The 15,543-nt window shown below is 37.0% G+C and overlaps 1 pseudogene; it reads right to left on the bottom strand.

Moving 5' to 3' along the window:
• Positions 1–10,423: 10,423 nt before the first annotated feature.
• On the bottom strand, positions 10,424–11,659 carry LOC112392712 (40S ribosomal protein S20 pseudogene; annotated as a pseudogene).
• Between the last annotated feature and the right edge of the window lie 3,884 nt (positions 11,660–15,543).

The raw sequence follows: 15,543 nt of genomic DNA, 5'->3' as shown, positions 1-15,543 counted from the left end.
ACCAGCTAAATAATCTGTATTTCTGATTTTCCCATTTGGAAAGGAGCATGATTAGCTCGGACCTGCAATCTATTTTATCCCTAACCAATCTGGGTAAGGAAGAATAAGATTACCTCACCAAGCCCCTTGTAAATTGCAAGTAACAAGTGTCCATACAAACATACCGATGGACTTTACTAGCGAGTCCTTATCTATGAAATGGTTTTAGTGTGATGTACCAGGTCCATCCTGATTGTTAAATTCAATAAATGAAACCAAAATGCATGGCTTTATAGAGCATAAACGTATGACATAAACTATGCAAGTGTTTGAGTATACATGAAGGAGGTTTCATAATCAAAATAGCCCTTTTGTTATGATGTTCCGCTTAGATGTTGAATCAGGGTCAGGATACATTCTAATGTGGTGAGAAAGGACTAGGGGAGAAAGTGGTTGCTCCATGCTTCTCATGTACCATGTGATTAGCTGTACCTTTCGTTTTCTTCTTTGTAGGATGTGCTGGTGGGGAAAAAAAAATAAGAAAAAGTGCATACGGGGGCACCAGGGCAAAGGCAAAAGGAGCAGGCAGAAGAAAAGCTGGGGCTCTCTGCTCTCCAAACCTATTGGTGACCTGAGCTGGGTTTAGTGTCTTGGGAGACTCTCACCCTCCAACCTCCCCAGGGGCCACTGTCCCAGGCAGCCCAAAGGTATCTATGCCCAACAGACCTCGTCTTTGGGAATCCTTTGCCAAACAAAGAAAACAAAATTTGTCATTAGGAGGGAGGTGCCTTTCACCAAGAAGAGAAAGGGGGGCGGGTCCTGGAGGCAGAAGACTAGGCAGAGTGGCAGGAGGCCAGCCTTATTCAGTTTGATACCAAGCACAATGTGCTGAACATAACTATTCAATAAATATTTGTGGAAGAATAAACTACAGTTTTCTTTGTATTTTATATTGCTCTGAACAGCCCTGTGGTTACTATTTACTTAAAATTAATAAAATAATAGATTTTTTAAAATATCATTTAAATAGATGACCGCTGTGAAAAAATATAGTTTCCTCAATATTTGAAAAATCTATTCCAACCTTCCTGTCCATTCCTTGTTTTTTCCTTCCTAAGAAGTTTGCCTTAGAAAAATAGAATCAAAAAAGGCTACTAGAGTATAGTTAATAATACTATAATGCATATTTGAAAGTTGCTAAGAGAGTAGATGTTAAATGTCCTAACCACAAGAAAAAAAAATTGTAACTATGCATGGGGACAGATGTTAACTTATTGTGGCTATCATTTTGCAGTATATTCAAATATTGAATCATTATGTTATACCCCTAACAATAATATAATGCTATATGTAAATTATAGTTCAATTCAAAAAATAGCAACTGTAATGATACATTAAATATTATATTAATACCACCACCAGAAAAATAAAAAGGGCCACCAGAAGTGAAGTTAAATTTACTAATTCCCTCTTATTTAACTCTAATTTTTTGTTGTTGTTGGTAATGATTAAATTTATCATACCCCTTCCTAATTTGATTAAATGACTTCCTGACAAATTTCCCTTCTTCCTTCTATCATCCACATGCAGAGCACCCAACTTCTGTATGTGGATAATACAGAGTCAGTGCTGCCCTCCTTTGTCACCAAGTACTGGATACTCAGCAATAATTTCTCAGGATTTCTGAATTCTAGATAAGCCAAAAAAGATGAATCTCCCCTTTGATCCACATCGAAGAGATTTATTCATTCACTTGTACTAAACTCCACAATAGTCGTGGAGTCTATATCTTAATTAACATTTTAAAAACAAAACAAAAATAACAAGAAATTGTCATTTTCCCATCCTTCTGTGTTTTATAATTGGAGTTCTTTTTTCTTGTAACACTCCAGTTCAGCAGAAACAGCCAATTTTCTCAAGTAATTAGGTTGTCTATTTTGGGTAAATATGCTACAGTGTGAGAGTATGTAAAAGTGTCTGTGTGACTTGATATAAATTGTGTTAATTAAACACACCATTGTTGTAAGCAATATCTTTTAAAAACAACCACCAGGGATTTAGTCTTTCACATAGTAATCAAATTCTGGTGCTTAGAAGACTTAAGTCTAATGAGCCCTGGGAACTAACACCAAGTGAAGATTTTATGTTCTCAGTGACCTGGATCCACTGTGGGGCAGAGATGGGGTGAGTGTGTCAATTGAAGTCATCAGTGTCACTCTGCAAGGCAGTCATCAATAGGGCTAACACTGAAGACAGAGCTGAGAGCAGAAAAGCGAATGTTTACTGAGTACAGACTGTAACCCCCAAACAAGGCCATGTGCTAGATGATATCCGTGCATTTCTTTTATAAGCTGCTATAAGCTGTTCTTTTCACAAACATATGGGAATATATTTTCTCTAAAGAGGGCTAACTTGAACCCAAGTTTGCAGACCTTGGAAGTAACTTAGTAACTTCCAAGTTACTAAGTAACTTAGAGGTCACTAGCTAAAGAGAGGTTACAGAACCAAGAAGAAACTTTACAGAAAGCAAGGAAGCTGGGAACATCCCGTGTATCTGATGGAAGCTTATGCAATTGGAGGAAAACTCCTTACAGAAAAAAATACAAAATTGTGAATAGAAAATTAGACATGGGGCCTTGGGAATTCACACATGAAAACAAGAAGCTCCAAAGATGCTGTTTTGCATTATAACATAATAAAACACCTCCAAAATGTAAGAGCTTAAATCAATAAATGACTATTATCCTTCACATTTCTGGGGGTTGATAGGACTGACTAGGAAGTGTAATAGGGAAGAAACTTTGTACTCTACTACAGGTTAATCACTAAAGGAATGCTGTCTATAAGCTTAAACTATGCATAGTGGCCCATCTCTGGGAACCCTGCATCTCAGGTAATGAGCATTAAGCTAAAATAACTTTGCTCAGATCATAGGAAACATCTTGACCTGGCCCACCTGTGAATGGCAACAAGAAGGAAGAAATTAACATATCCTCTCTGGAGGCTGACCAGAACCAGGAAATGTTTGACTTTACTCCTTCCCTTTTTAGTATAAAGGAAGCCTGAATTCTAACTCAGGCAATATGGTTCTTTGGGACACAACTCCACCATCTTCTCAGTCTGTCAGCTTGCCCCAGCAACTCATCTCTCCATGTACTGGCCTGTCATGTGGTAAGCAGTACGAGCTTGGACACAGTAACAGTGCTCTTCGTGTAGCTGGAATTGGATACCAACTGAAGCTAGAGTCAGCTGAGCATTTGATGAGCTGGACAACCAAGATGACTCATTCGCATGGTTGGCATTTCCTGCTGGTGGTCAACTGAGTGCTTAGCCAGGGTTGTTGACCATGATCTTATCTGAGGCTCTCATTATGGCTTCTTCAAGTGGCTTGTGCTTCTCAGAGCATGGCAGGGTTCTGAGAGGTGGTATCACAAGACCGAGCTTTCCGAAAAAGATGTAACAGATTTTACAAGCCCTTTTAAAGAGTTACCAGAAATTGCATACCATTACTTCTACTGTTTTCTACTGGTTAGGCAGTCATTGGGCTAATCTAGACCTAAGAGAAAGGGAAATAAACTCCATGCCCAATGTGGGGAGCATGACAGAATTTGTAGCCGTATTTAATCTACCTCTGCAAAGCAGATAAAATCCTACTGAAGAGATTAACAGAGCACCGTGGAATTTCAACAATGGTAAACTTGAACAGACAAATAAGCTGGTGATAAACACTGGAGTTTAAAAATGACCAAAACAAATAGGAAATCTTATTACTTTTCTGCCTTTCTTTTAACCCGATGCTTATGCAAGAAATAGAGAAAATGGTAAGGGCAGAAATTTAAGAGGTTAATCTATAAATGGCACGAAGGAAGAATGAGAGAATATTTTCAGCTGGGAGAATCAAGATTACCAATCACACTTACATTACATATAAGAAAACTGACTAGGGTAAACTAAGTGAATTGCTCAAAATGGCAAGCAAGTAAGGGACAGGATAAGATTAATTCTGGGTCTTATAATCTTATAAATTTACAAGTTACAAAAACTAAAATTAAATTAAAAAAGAGTTGAAGTTTTAAAAATCTCTTTTTCACTTATTTTACATAAGTAAATGACAATTTACTTATGCAAATTTACACCAATTTAAATTTAGCCACAGGTAAAAACGTTTGCGGAGTGAGAATCCAAGGTTTTAGTTTGAACATTCATTCTTGTACTCATCATAATGTATGCTTCCCGAAGGAAGATAATGTGTCTCCTTTACTCAACTTTGCATTTCTGGGATTGAGCACAATGCCTGGTACATGACATAAAGACATTAAATAAATACTTTAAATAACTAACTAGCTTTTATTCTTTTGACTTTCTCAAATGTCTTAAAAGGTAAATGTAATTTGTTTGTCCAGTTGATATCTCAACTTATCAGTAAGGTAATATACTATGTATATTGTTTCTTGTTCTCCACCTTCTTCCCTGGAAGCCCACACTGAGGCCTGTTAGAATGTATGTCACTGAGGTTTCTGGTGCTTTATTATATAGCAATAGCTGACCAATAAAAAAAAATATTTTTGTTTGTTTTTAGTTATTGTTGGTTTTTCTGTTTTTCTTAAATTATTGTTTTGAAAAAAATAAACAAAAAGAAATCCAGAAGGTTACCATTACTTTTTGTCACTAAGAATACATTAATAGTATCATTCCATGTGCCAAAATATAGAAATCTGAGGACGTGGAATCATCCAAGGAGTAGGGACAATTCTTAAAGCTAGACAGAAAAAAGCTAGCGACAAATGTCTTCCACTTTAACTTGAGTTTAATCATTAGAAAATATTGAGAAGAATTTTCTAGGATAATACAAACAATAAACTGGTTTAGTCCCCAGTTCGTTGTACTTGCCCCGTTTTTAAATCCCATTTAATTAAATGATAATAGGAATCATTAAGCTAAATGCATAACTAGTCTCAGCAGATTTCTATGTATGAAAATGTTCATATCCAAAGATTTTCAAAAGGTTTCTGTTGAAGTAAAACTTAGCAGTGATATAAGGGAATACACGTTCACCTAATCATATGACTCTCAGGCTACAGAAGATAATTGAGGACTTGAAGCATTTTAGGTAAGAACAAAAATCTTAGTTCCAGGTTTCTTTTTCCAGGGAGACATAGCATCAATGGTTCTGCAGAACTGAGATAAGCATAGCTATACCAATCCCCCAAATTCCCAAATATAAAATTATGTCTCATGGCCTTATCAAATTTTCTCCTGTTCTGGGTTGTATACCAGTGAAAGGGAAATGCACTGGCGTACAATGCTTTAGATACTTATGATTAACAGAGAAAACAGAAATTATAAGGCCATGTAACTGGATGGATGCTCATGGGAACAATGAATACTATAGATACAATTAACAAAGCAGGTCTCCCACCCCAAAGTCAAGATTCTGATTGGGAAGGAAGGAAACTCTAAGATTCGAATTTAGTGACATCTGGGGTGATGCATTTAAAAATCTTGAGTTCCCATGGCATTTACTATTGTCCTGCTCCTCCCTATTGAAGGCCAGTTCTATCCCCATACTGGAAGATGATTAAAAACCTCTATTGATCTGCTCTCAATTACTTTTTGGCCATTACGTCATTAAAACAACATAATAGAGTCAAATAAGTGCTGGACCTTGAAAGGAGGAAGAATACTGTACACTAAATGACCTGCAGAACTAGCCATTAAGTACAAGCAAGAATTGGGAGTGTATTTATATGAATGGATTCTGAGACTGCTAGATCAAGGGGCTTAAACATGAAATTGGATAAAGTTGAGATTGTTCATAGGGGATCCATCTTCCATTTTATAGGATTTTACCCTCCGGAAAAGACCCTTGGAAATAGAACCAACAAGTGGAAACCAGAAATGCCCTAACCACTGTGACAGATAGTGGACACAGGGATCAAAAGGCTCAGAGAATTAGATATGCTAGAGAGGAGATCCTATGAACACTTTATATTAGGGACTTAACGTGAAAAACTGTAAAGAATAAATATAACCTCCTAAACAGTACTCCGGGATCAATTTAATTCAAGGAATAGTAAAGAGATATTTATTAAACTCTCCCAAGGGCATATAAACAGAAGAACTTGCAAGGTAAAGAAAATTAATTAAAAATTTTCATAGAAGAACAAATTCAAGACAATAATTTATGACTATAATGTTTAGAGAATGGGAGAAGGAAAAGAAAAAGGCTTTTCAAGGTGTTAATGGATGTGCATTGAACTGTCCAATCCCATATTAGAGCGAAAATGTGAGGAGTAGGGAAGGAAGGACATAGAGCACAGACTGGCATTTTCCCAATTGTAACATGTGTTTACAGGTTTAAATTTCCCCAGGGAACGAATGACAATATTTTTAATGACCGAGGGGATGAGCTCTGCTTCTGTGTGTGTATTGGAGCTAAGCAGTTTCATCAGTCTGGGGCATCTTCTAGCCTGCCTTGTGTCTCAGCTGAGTACATTTAAAGGGAATGGGAGTATAAATATCTCTTAGAGACACGGATACTGTGTTGATTGACAATATTATACAAATAAAGAAAATGTGAAGTAAGATAAGTGTTCAAAGAGAGGTAGTTTATGTATGGCAGTGCAACTCTAATTTCTATTTGTCAGAACTGTTGTATCTGACATGTGAGCCTTATGTAAGGATTTAGATAAAATCAAACATAATACCCATAACAAGCTATTAAAACTTGGATTATTTTCACTAAAATCCTTCAAATTATGACTACGTCAAGAACAATAATATTCATTTGCAATATGCCTGATGCTTACCTGCCCATACTTCCTGCACCTCTGCTCAAATTTTACATATATGATTAAATTTATTACATAAAATTGTATATGAGTATATATATATATTACATATAACTGTATGCGATATAGTTACATGTGTATGTATATACTTATACATATAATTTATTTTTAGGTTTGAAGGTGAATTCCTTGGAATTTTTTCCTGAATTCAGTTTAAATTGATATGTGTAAGAAAAGTACTTCGAAGGCAATCAGCTTATTGTGTTACAGTGTTCTGAGGAAGATAAAATTACTTTGGCCTAAGGTGACAATAAAGTTTCCTTGATAAATGGGATAAGCTTTCTAATTTTTTTCTCTTTTCACTTGGAGGTTGAAGGGAGAATGATGAAATGTTCAGAAGTAATTGTTCTATCACTGTCCATGGAGTTGCTGTCGTAGCCTAGAACCTCTTGCTATGGTGTCTTAAACTATTCTTTTTTTCTTTTTTCTTTTTAAAACATCATTATTTTCATAATTATGTTTCCTTATAGAAGGGTCAGCATGAAAATCATCAGCCTTGTATTCAAGATCCATTATGACTTGAAAGTAGCCAGAATTCTATTTATTGCCACTCGCCCATAAGTCACAGTAGAAACAACAACAAAACAACAACAAAAAATGTTATCTGGACACATAAGACCATATTCTTACTTTTAGTCAGGAAACTTCCCCATTTTTCACCCATTTAAAAGTTATTGTTGAACACTCCAAGGGGAAGATACTGTGCTAGACTTAAATCAGTCCACTTATATCCTAAACTTTCTTCAGGACCCATCTTAGTAGACCTCAAAAAAAAAGTTCTGGATTCATCCTGACTTAGATGAACACCCTTGGTTTTATTCCCACATAACTTAGGTGTACCTAAGTAGGCTCTGAATTATTCCAAGATGTTCTAGAACATGTTCCCTTGAAGTTGTACTCAAGCCATTTAAATTTACCTTGATAGCTATTGCTGCCTCAAATAAAGTTTCTTCCTTAAGAGCAAGGAACCATTTCTCTTTGTCTTTCCCATTTTTCTTAATAGAGTGTAGTACAATACTATAGTACTTAGCAATGTATTCCATATTTGAATACATCTTATTTTATAAATATGCTCTATACGTCAAATTTTATTTTGTGCTGTCCTCTATTGGTTTATGTTACAATTATGGCAGCTCTCTTCTTATTGATCACCCAACTTCAGTTGGCCGTACCACCACTCTAATTCCTTTCTCTCTCTTACCTATCTGTTTGCAGCCACAAAGGCTGTTAGTTAGCTGGTTGGTTACTTTAAACAGTGCTGGAAGGTACTAGGGAAGCTGGCTACCTAAGAAACTCTGCAAAGACTGCATCAGCATTATTTATTTTCTTAAAAATGTAATTATCAACAGAAATTCCCAATGTTATCAAACTACCCTTCTTCCAGACATATCCAAATTATCTTTGGGACCTGTCATTTGATAACCTGGGTTTATTTTAAAAAATTTATTTATTTTATTTTTGGCCGCATCAGATCCTAGTTGTGGCATGTGGGGCTTCTGTAGTTGTGGTGCGGGGGCTGCAGAGCACACAGGCTCAGTTGCCCCGCAGCATGTGGGATCTTAGTTCCACCACCAGGGAATCGAAACTGCATCCCCTGCCCTGGAAGGCGGATTCTTAACCACTGGACCACCAGGGAAGTCCCAATACCCTGGGTTTTCATAACCTTGTAAGGTCCATAGTTTCATGGGTAATTCCCTTCTGGTATCATGCTGTGTTCTCTCACTCTAACTCCCTATCTCTCTCCCTTTCCACCTTTGTTCTGCAGCTGATGGATACTTAGGAAACCTCCTAGAAGCAGAAACAGCATGACATTATTTATTACACAACTGGATGATGAAAAATTCCCCTCTCCAGTATGGAAACAAGATGGAAAAGAAGACAGTACAGTCAGCTTCTTTATATACTTGAAGTTAAAGGAATTACACAGTTGCATAAAATGAACAGCTAGTGAGATATAAAAATATAAACTGTCTTCTATTGTGCCACTTCATATGAATTCTATCACATCAAATCATAACAACCCTGTGAAGGTATAATAGTCATTGTAGCAGCCAGCATGTATCTAATTGGAAAATAACTGATTAACTACTCTATGACCTTAGGATGTATATCTGTAGGAAGCTCTCCATATGTTAATTCAGTGCCTACAGAAAATGTGATTGGTAGGAGAGTCAACTTTTTGTTTGTTTGTTTAAATGAGGCCTATAGAACCAAGAAAGTTCCCCAAGTTATACAGCTAGAGTGACATTTTATGGATAAAATCTAAGTTCTTGTCATCCCAAACCTAGGCCTTTTCTCCAAAGGCCTATTTGTGAAATAAGAGAAATTGTTTTAACTCTTCTCCCTTAAACCCTCTCTGTCCATCTGGACTTTCATAGTCTTCAATAATACCATTGGTTCTCAAGACACCTACCTCTCTCCCCTCTCTTATAACCTCCCCAAAAGCTGTGTGTTTTTTTTTTTTTTTTTTTTTTTTTTTTTTTTTTATGCAGTACGTGGGCCTCTCATTGCTGTGGCCTCTCCCGTTGCCGAGCACAGGCTCCAGACGCGCAGGCCCAGCGGCCATGGCTCACGGGCCCAGCCGCTCCGCGGCATGTGGGATGCTCCCAGACTGGGGCACGAACCCGCGTCCCCTGCATCGTCAGGCAGACCCTCAACCACTGTGCCACCAGGGAAGCCCAAAGCTGTGTTTTAATAATAAAATATTTAAAAGATCTAATTCACACTGTAATGAGAATGTTAAGAATAGCTTAATGTGCTACTTTTTCAGATATGTTACTTTTTTTTCCCAAAATTACCTTCTTTTTTGATGTTTATACTCATAAATTTCATCTTTCACATTTTGCTTATCCTCACCCTAAAAATATAAACTCAATTACAACAGGTCTATTGCCTGTCTTATTCAATACGTCATTACCAGTGTAATGGTATGGAGTGAGTATGTGATAAATACTAATTAATGAATTGTTTGATACTGGTTATTTGTTTGAATGAATCCAATATTTTTTAAAGATTTTTTTGATGTGGACAATTTTTAAAGTCTTTACTAAATTTGTTACAATATTGCTTCTGTTTTATGTTTTGTATTTTTGGCCACAAGGCAGGTGGGATCTTAGCTCCCCACCCAGGAATCAAACCCACACCCCCTGCATTGGAAGGTGGAGTCTTAACCACTGGACAGCCAGGGAAGTCCCTAATATCCTAATATTTTTCTTTCTTTCTTTCTTTTTTTGGCTATCCATCTAATTTTTGTGTGTGTGTGTGGTATGCGGGTCTCTCACTGTTGTGGCCTCTCCCGTTGCAGAGCACAGGCTCCGGACATGCAGGCTCAGTGGCCATGGCTCAGGGGCCCAGCCGCTCCACAGCATGTGGGATCTTCCCGGACCCAGGGCACGAACCCGTGTCCCCTGCATCGGCACGCAGACTCTCAACCACTGTGCCACCAGGGAAGCCCTATCCATCTAATTTTAATTATTCTGCTTAAAAGGTGGAATGAATTCCATAGCACAACTCTATTCCTAAGACCTGTCAGTATTATGAATAAAAGTCAACAAAATTTAACAACTGATTATCAATTTATTAAAAATGCTGATTTAAGCATCTTCAATGGTGACTTCAACCTTGATTCCTGGCTCAATACTGATGGAAGTGATCTGCTTGACAATCTCAGAAGGATGTGCAGGTCAATGAGTTGCTTGTGGATCCTCATCTGAAAACGATCCCAAGTCTTAGAACCTTCACCGCAAGGAGTTTTCCTTGTAGTTTCCTTGTTATTCTCAAAGTTTTGGTAGGGATCTGAACCGGTCCTTTCACTTTGAGATTCTTTTCCTTCGCACCAATGATCAGATCAGCACATACCTTCTCCAAAGGCTTCATGTTGCAGCTGGTGAGGGTGATTCTAATCTGGTGAATCACCACCTGTGTCTCCATGGGATTCTTTCTGCTATCTTTATTGTTTTATTTTATTTTTCTGGAGTATAATTTTATTTTATTTTTTTGGAGTATAATTGCTTCCCTCTTAAGCTTCCCTCCCACCCCCCAATCTCACCCCTCTAGGTTGTCAAAAAACACCGAGATGATCTCCCTGTGCTATGCAGCTGCTTCCCACTAGCTATCTATTTTACATTTGGTAGTGTATATGTCGCTACTACACTAACTTTGTCCCAGCTTCCCCACTGTGTCTGCAAGTCCATTGTCTATGTCTACATCTTTACTCCTGTCCTGCCATTAGGTTCATCAGTACCTTTTTTTTTTTTTTTAGATTCCATATATATGCATTAGCATACGGTATTTGTTTTTCTCTTTCTGACTTACTTCAGTCTGTATGACAGACTCTAGGTCCATCCACCTCACTACAGATAACTCAATTTTATTTCTTTTCATGGCTGAATAATATTCCATTGTATATATGTGCCACATCTTTTTTATCCATTCATCTGTCGATGGACATTTAGGTGGCTTCCATGTCCTGGCTATTGTAAATAGTGCTGCAATGAATCTGATTGAAAAATGAGCAGAAGACCTAAATAGACATTTCTCCAAAGATGACTTACAGATGGCCAAGAGGCACGTCCAATAAAGATGTTAAAACAACAACAACAACAACTCTACAAACAATAAATGCTGGAGAGGGTGTGGAGAAAAGGGAACCCTCCTGCACTGTTGGTGGGAATGTAAATTGATACAGCCACTATGGAGAACAGTATGGAAGTTCCTTAAAAAAACTAAAAATAGAGCTACCGTATGATCCAGCAATCCCACTGCTGGGCATATAGCCTGAGAAAACCATAATTCAAAAAGAGACTTGTTCGGCTCTCTTTAAAAGCCATGGCTGTAGCACATCTTCCTGACCGACTTGTTCCTCAGCAAAAGTGAAGAGCAGTGAGTCAGGAGCAGATGCGTGTGACCCAAGGCTCCTCTGCAGCGGTGACAGAGTCTTCCTCAAAGAGCTTCTTTCATTTTTAATTATATTTTTTATCTTATATTTCCATGGCCCTTCCACTATTTGCTTTTAGCTAATCACTAATCCTAAAGTGAGAGACTGTATCAAACTTCTGAGAGCAGTAAGTAAAAAATCACCTGTGGGGCTTCCCTGGTGGCACAATGATTGAGGGTCCGCCTGCCAATGCAGAGGACACGGGTTCGTGCCCCGGTCCGGGAAGATCCCACATACCACGGAGCGGCTGGGCCCGTGAGCCATGGCCACTGAGCCTGCATGTCCGGAGCCTGTGCTCCGCAACGGGAGAGGCCACAACAGTGAGAGGCCCGCATACCGCAAAAAAAAAAAATCACCTGTGTCCACATTACCGAGGTGACAAATTCACCTGTAATTCATAATACACATGATTTATCTCCACAGCTTAGTTTCTTTTTCTTTTTTCCAATTTTTCCCTTTTTATTTCTTATGTTCAACTCTTTTATACATCTAACATTATTTTTATGTGCCATGTAAGAAAAAGATCTTTGATTTTTTAAATATTAGCTCATAATTTTTGTAAAATAATTTACTGAGGAAAACACGGGTTTGAAAAGGCTAGTCTAGGCTTGATATAGAGATTTGAACATTGTGAGCATAGAGATATATTTTTTGAAGCTGAAAGGTTGGATGTGATCTCCAGGAAAAGTGTTCTGAGTATGAAAGCATATACCCTTAAAATTTTTTTCTACTCAAATTTATTTATTCTTGGATGCATTTAAATAACTTTTTCTGAATTTTCTATTTCATTCCATCTATTTGTGTATTTATTCTTATGCATACATAAGAATGTACAAGATTATAGATTATGCAGTGTTTCAATTTCCAACTATATTTCTTGATATCTTCTATTATTTATTTATCCTTATAAACTCAAAAATCAAGTACTCATGATATCTGCTTTGCCCCACAAAATGTCTTAGTAGCTTCTACCTAACAGCCTGTTCTTCATACTAAGCTAGGGTTTATAATGAAGGATCAATGAATTTAAACTATATTACTTCTTAAGAGAGCTAACATCTGAGAAATGTGGAGAGAGTTCCATTGACATGACTGAGTATTCTCTATTTCTGGTGAAGCTGCTGAACTAATTGTTGATTTTTATATGTTCTGTATAAAGAAGTCAGACTTGGACAGAGAGAAACCTCTGAAAGCACTTGCTTTAAAATTAAAATCAGTTAAAATCATGAATTTGAAGATAAATCTAAGTGAGGTAGTTCCTATGGACCCTGTATTAGTTTGCTAGGGCTGCTAGAAGAAAGTACCACAGACAGAATGGTTTAAATAAAAGAAATTTATTTTCTCACAATTCTGGGGATGGAAGTTCAAGATCAAGGTGCCAGTAGGATTGATATCTACTGAAGTTTCTCTCCTTGGCTTACAGACAGCCACCTTCTTGCTGTGTCTTCACATGGCCTTTTTTCTGTGTCCATACATCTCTGGTGTATTTTCCTCCCTTTGTAAGAACACAAGTCTTATCAGATTACGGTCCCACTCATATGACCTCATTTAATCTTAATTAACCCCTTAAAGGCCCCATCTCCAAATATAACCACATTGGAGGTGAAAGCTTCAGCATATGAATATCAAGGGGATACAGTTCAGCCAATAATAGATCCTATGGACTTGCCATGCTTTCTTTACCCCTCTAGATTTGGAGGTTTTGGTGGGACTATGCAATAAGTATTTCTATATTAACGCAAAATGTTGTTTGCTTCCTCTGAAAATGGAATAAGTTCTTGATGTCATTTTCAGTTGGTTCCTTTATGCACTAAATTTTGTTTTAAATAAATTACTTGTAGTTTTTTTCTTCCTGAATAGTGACAACCTTCTATATTTTCTAATGTTTCTATAAGAATATTTTTGCTTTAGAAAACTTATCAACAGTATTCAGATACTACAATCACATATGCAAAAATCAATCATTTAATTCAATTAATCTTTGTAGTTTATGAAGTTTCATATGCATAGTTTTAGTTGTTCTTCCAGACTCACTTGTAAGATAAGTTGGGTGTGGGTGGATATGAGGCTATTCAGAGCAGATTTGACAGGAGGTAACATGTAGGAGAACTACTGAAGAATCATCCTGAGATGAGCCTTCGACAAAAGACATCAATGTTAGTTCCTTTTCCTCCCTACTAGGAAAAAAAAAAGTAAGAGTAGCAATCTCTAATCTTCTTGATGCTTAGAAGGATTAAGTTCTAAGAGAAAAACTAAAATGAAAGAAGAATTTAAGGCAAGAATTTTATGTGAAGGGGCCACCCCTTGACTGGTAGCAAGATAATGGCTACAAAGCCCAAAGAAATTCCCAGGCATACAGAGAAGAGTATACTCTGTTTATTCAGAGCACTACAACAAGGTTGGCAAGAGAGATGTGTGGTAATCTCCTTGGGTAATACACTGTTACAAAGGGTAAAAAAAAAGTGTATGTTCTATGTAAAAGAAAAAGCAAGGAAAATTCCTTTTCCTGCAATACCTATAACCCCATGACTTCTCACCTCTTCATAACCTTGGCTTTGAGTTGAGGAACGATATATTATATACTAAATTTTACCTCATTTTGTATGAAAACAAACATAAAAATTACTCTTTCTCTGTGATGACTTCGTATACAACCCAGAAATGCCCTTCTTGTTTCCAAGCCTCTCTTCACAGATCTACTTCTTTAGCCAGACTTTTTAAATAAGAATAGTTGCACTTAGTGTATACTCAAACGTACAGTTTAAAAATAAAATAGCAATATTCTGAATATTTCTGAAAATAAATGTTTTCTTGTTTGTATTTTACGTTTGTGGAGTCAGTGATACAAGTACAAAACAGGAGATGCCAAGAAGTCAAGAGAAATAAGTGAGTTACTCACAATGGGCATGAAACTGTTAAAGAACAAAGCCTTCTCCAGGTGCAGGAAGCTTAGCCCTATGATCAAACAGGCTCTTGGTAGTGCAGGTATGTGTAGTAATCATCATGAAGTAAGCATAAAGACAACATCTTTAAAATGGTGGTGATGTAATGCTGAGGCTAGAAGATATTTCTTCTTCACTTTCTTATGAAGATAGCCTGTTTCCAGGAAAAGGAGATATTCAGATATCTGATCCCACTTGAAGGGAAACATACAGGACAGCTATAACTTGTTATTCAGTAAAATATTTATTAATCTACTAGGTATATATTAAGTGGAAGGCACCAGAGGTATAGAAATGGGCAGATTTGTGCAATAGAGTTTTGGACACAGATAAGAATAAAAATGCGCAGACATGAAAACAGAAACAAAAATAGAAATGAACAACTCCAAGCATAAAAGGTACAATGTCTATAGTAAAAGGAGTAAGTTTGGATTAATTAAATACTGTAGAAAAAGAAATTAACGGTAATAGTACCTGATGTAACTGAGAGGACTGAGAAAAGCATGAACCTGGTTTCCTCCTGACTTTACTTCTTCACATTTTCCCTTTGTTAATTTTGCTTTGTATCCTTTTGCTGTAGTAAATCATAGTCATGAGTAAGACTATACTGATTCCTGTGAGTCCTGCCCTGACATAGTTGGTGTTAGAAGTGGTATGTGCTAGCGTGACCTTGACCCACTGAAATATGGCAAAAACATTGTTTGGGAAAAAGCAAGTTAAAAGGGTGGAGAAGGATAAACCTCTACTTGTTGGGTGTCTATAAGTTAGCCATGGTGTGAAAGAGCAGCTGAATTGCTGTCTATTGTGAAAGGTAAAAGTTACATATGGAATTTAA

Source organism: Neophocaena asiaeorientalis, unplaced genomic scaffold (assembly GCF_003031525.2).
Source record: "Neophocaena asiaeorientalis asiaeorientalis breed wild unplaced genomic scaffold, Neophocaena_asiaeorientalis_V1.1 scaffold32, whole genome shotgun sequence".
Taxonomy (NCBI): Eukaryota; Metazoa; Chordata; class Mammalia; order Artiodactyla; family Phocoenidae; genus Neophocaena; species Neophocaena asiaeorientalis.
Note: the sequence above shows the minus strand (reverse complement) of the source record. Positions and strands in the feature narration are given on the sequence as shown.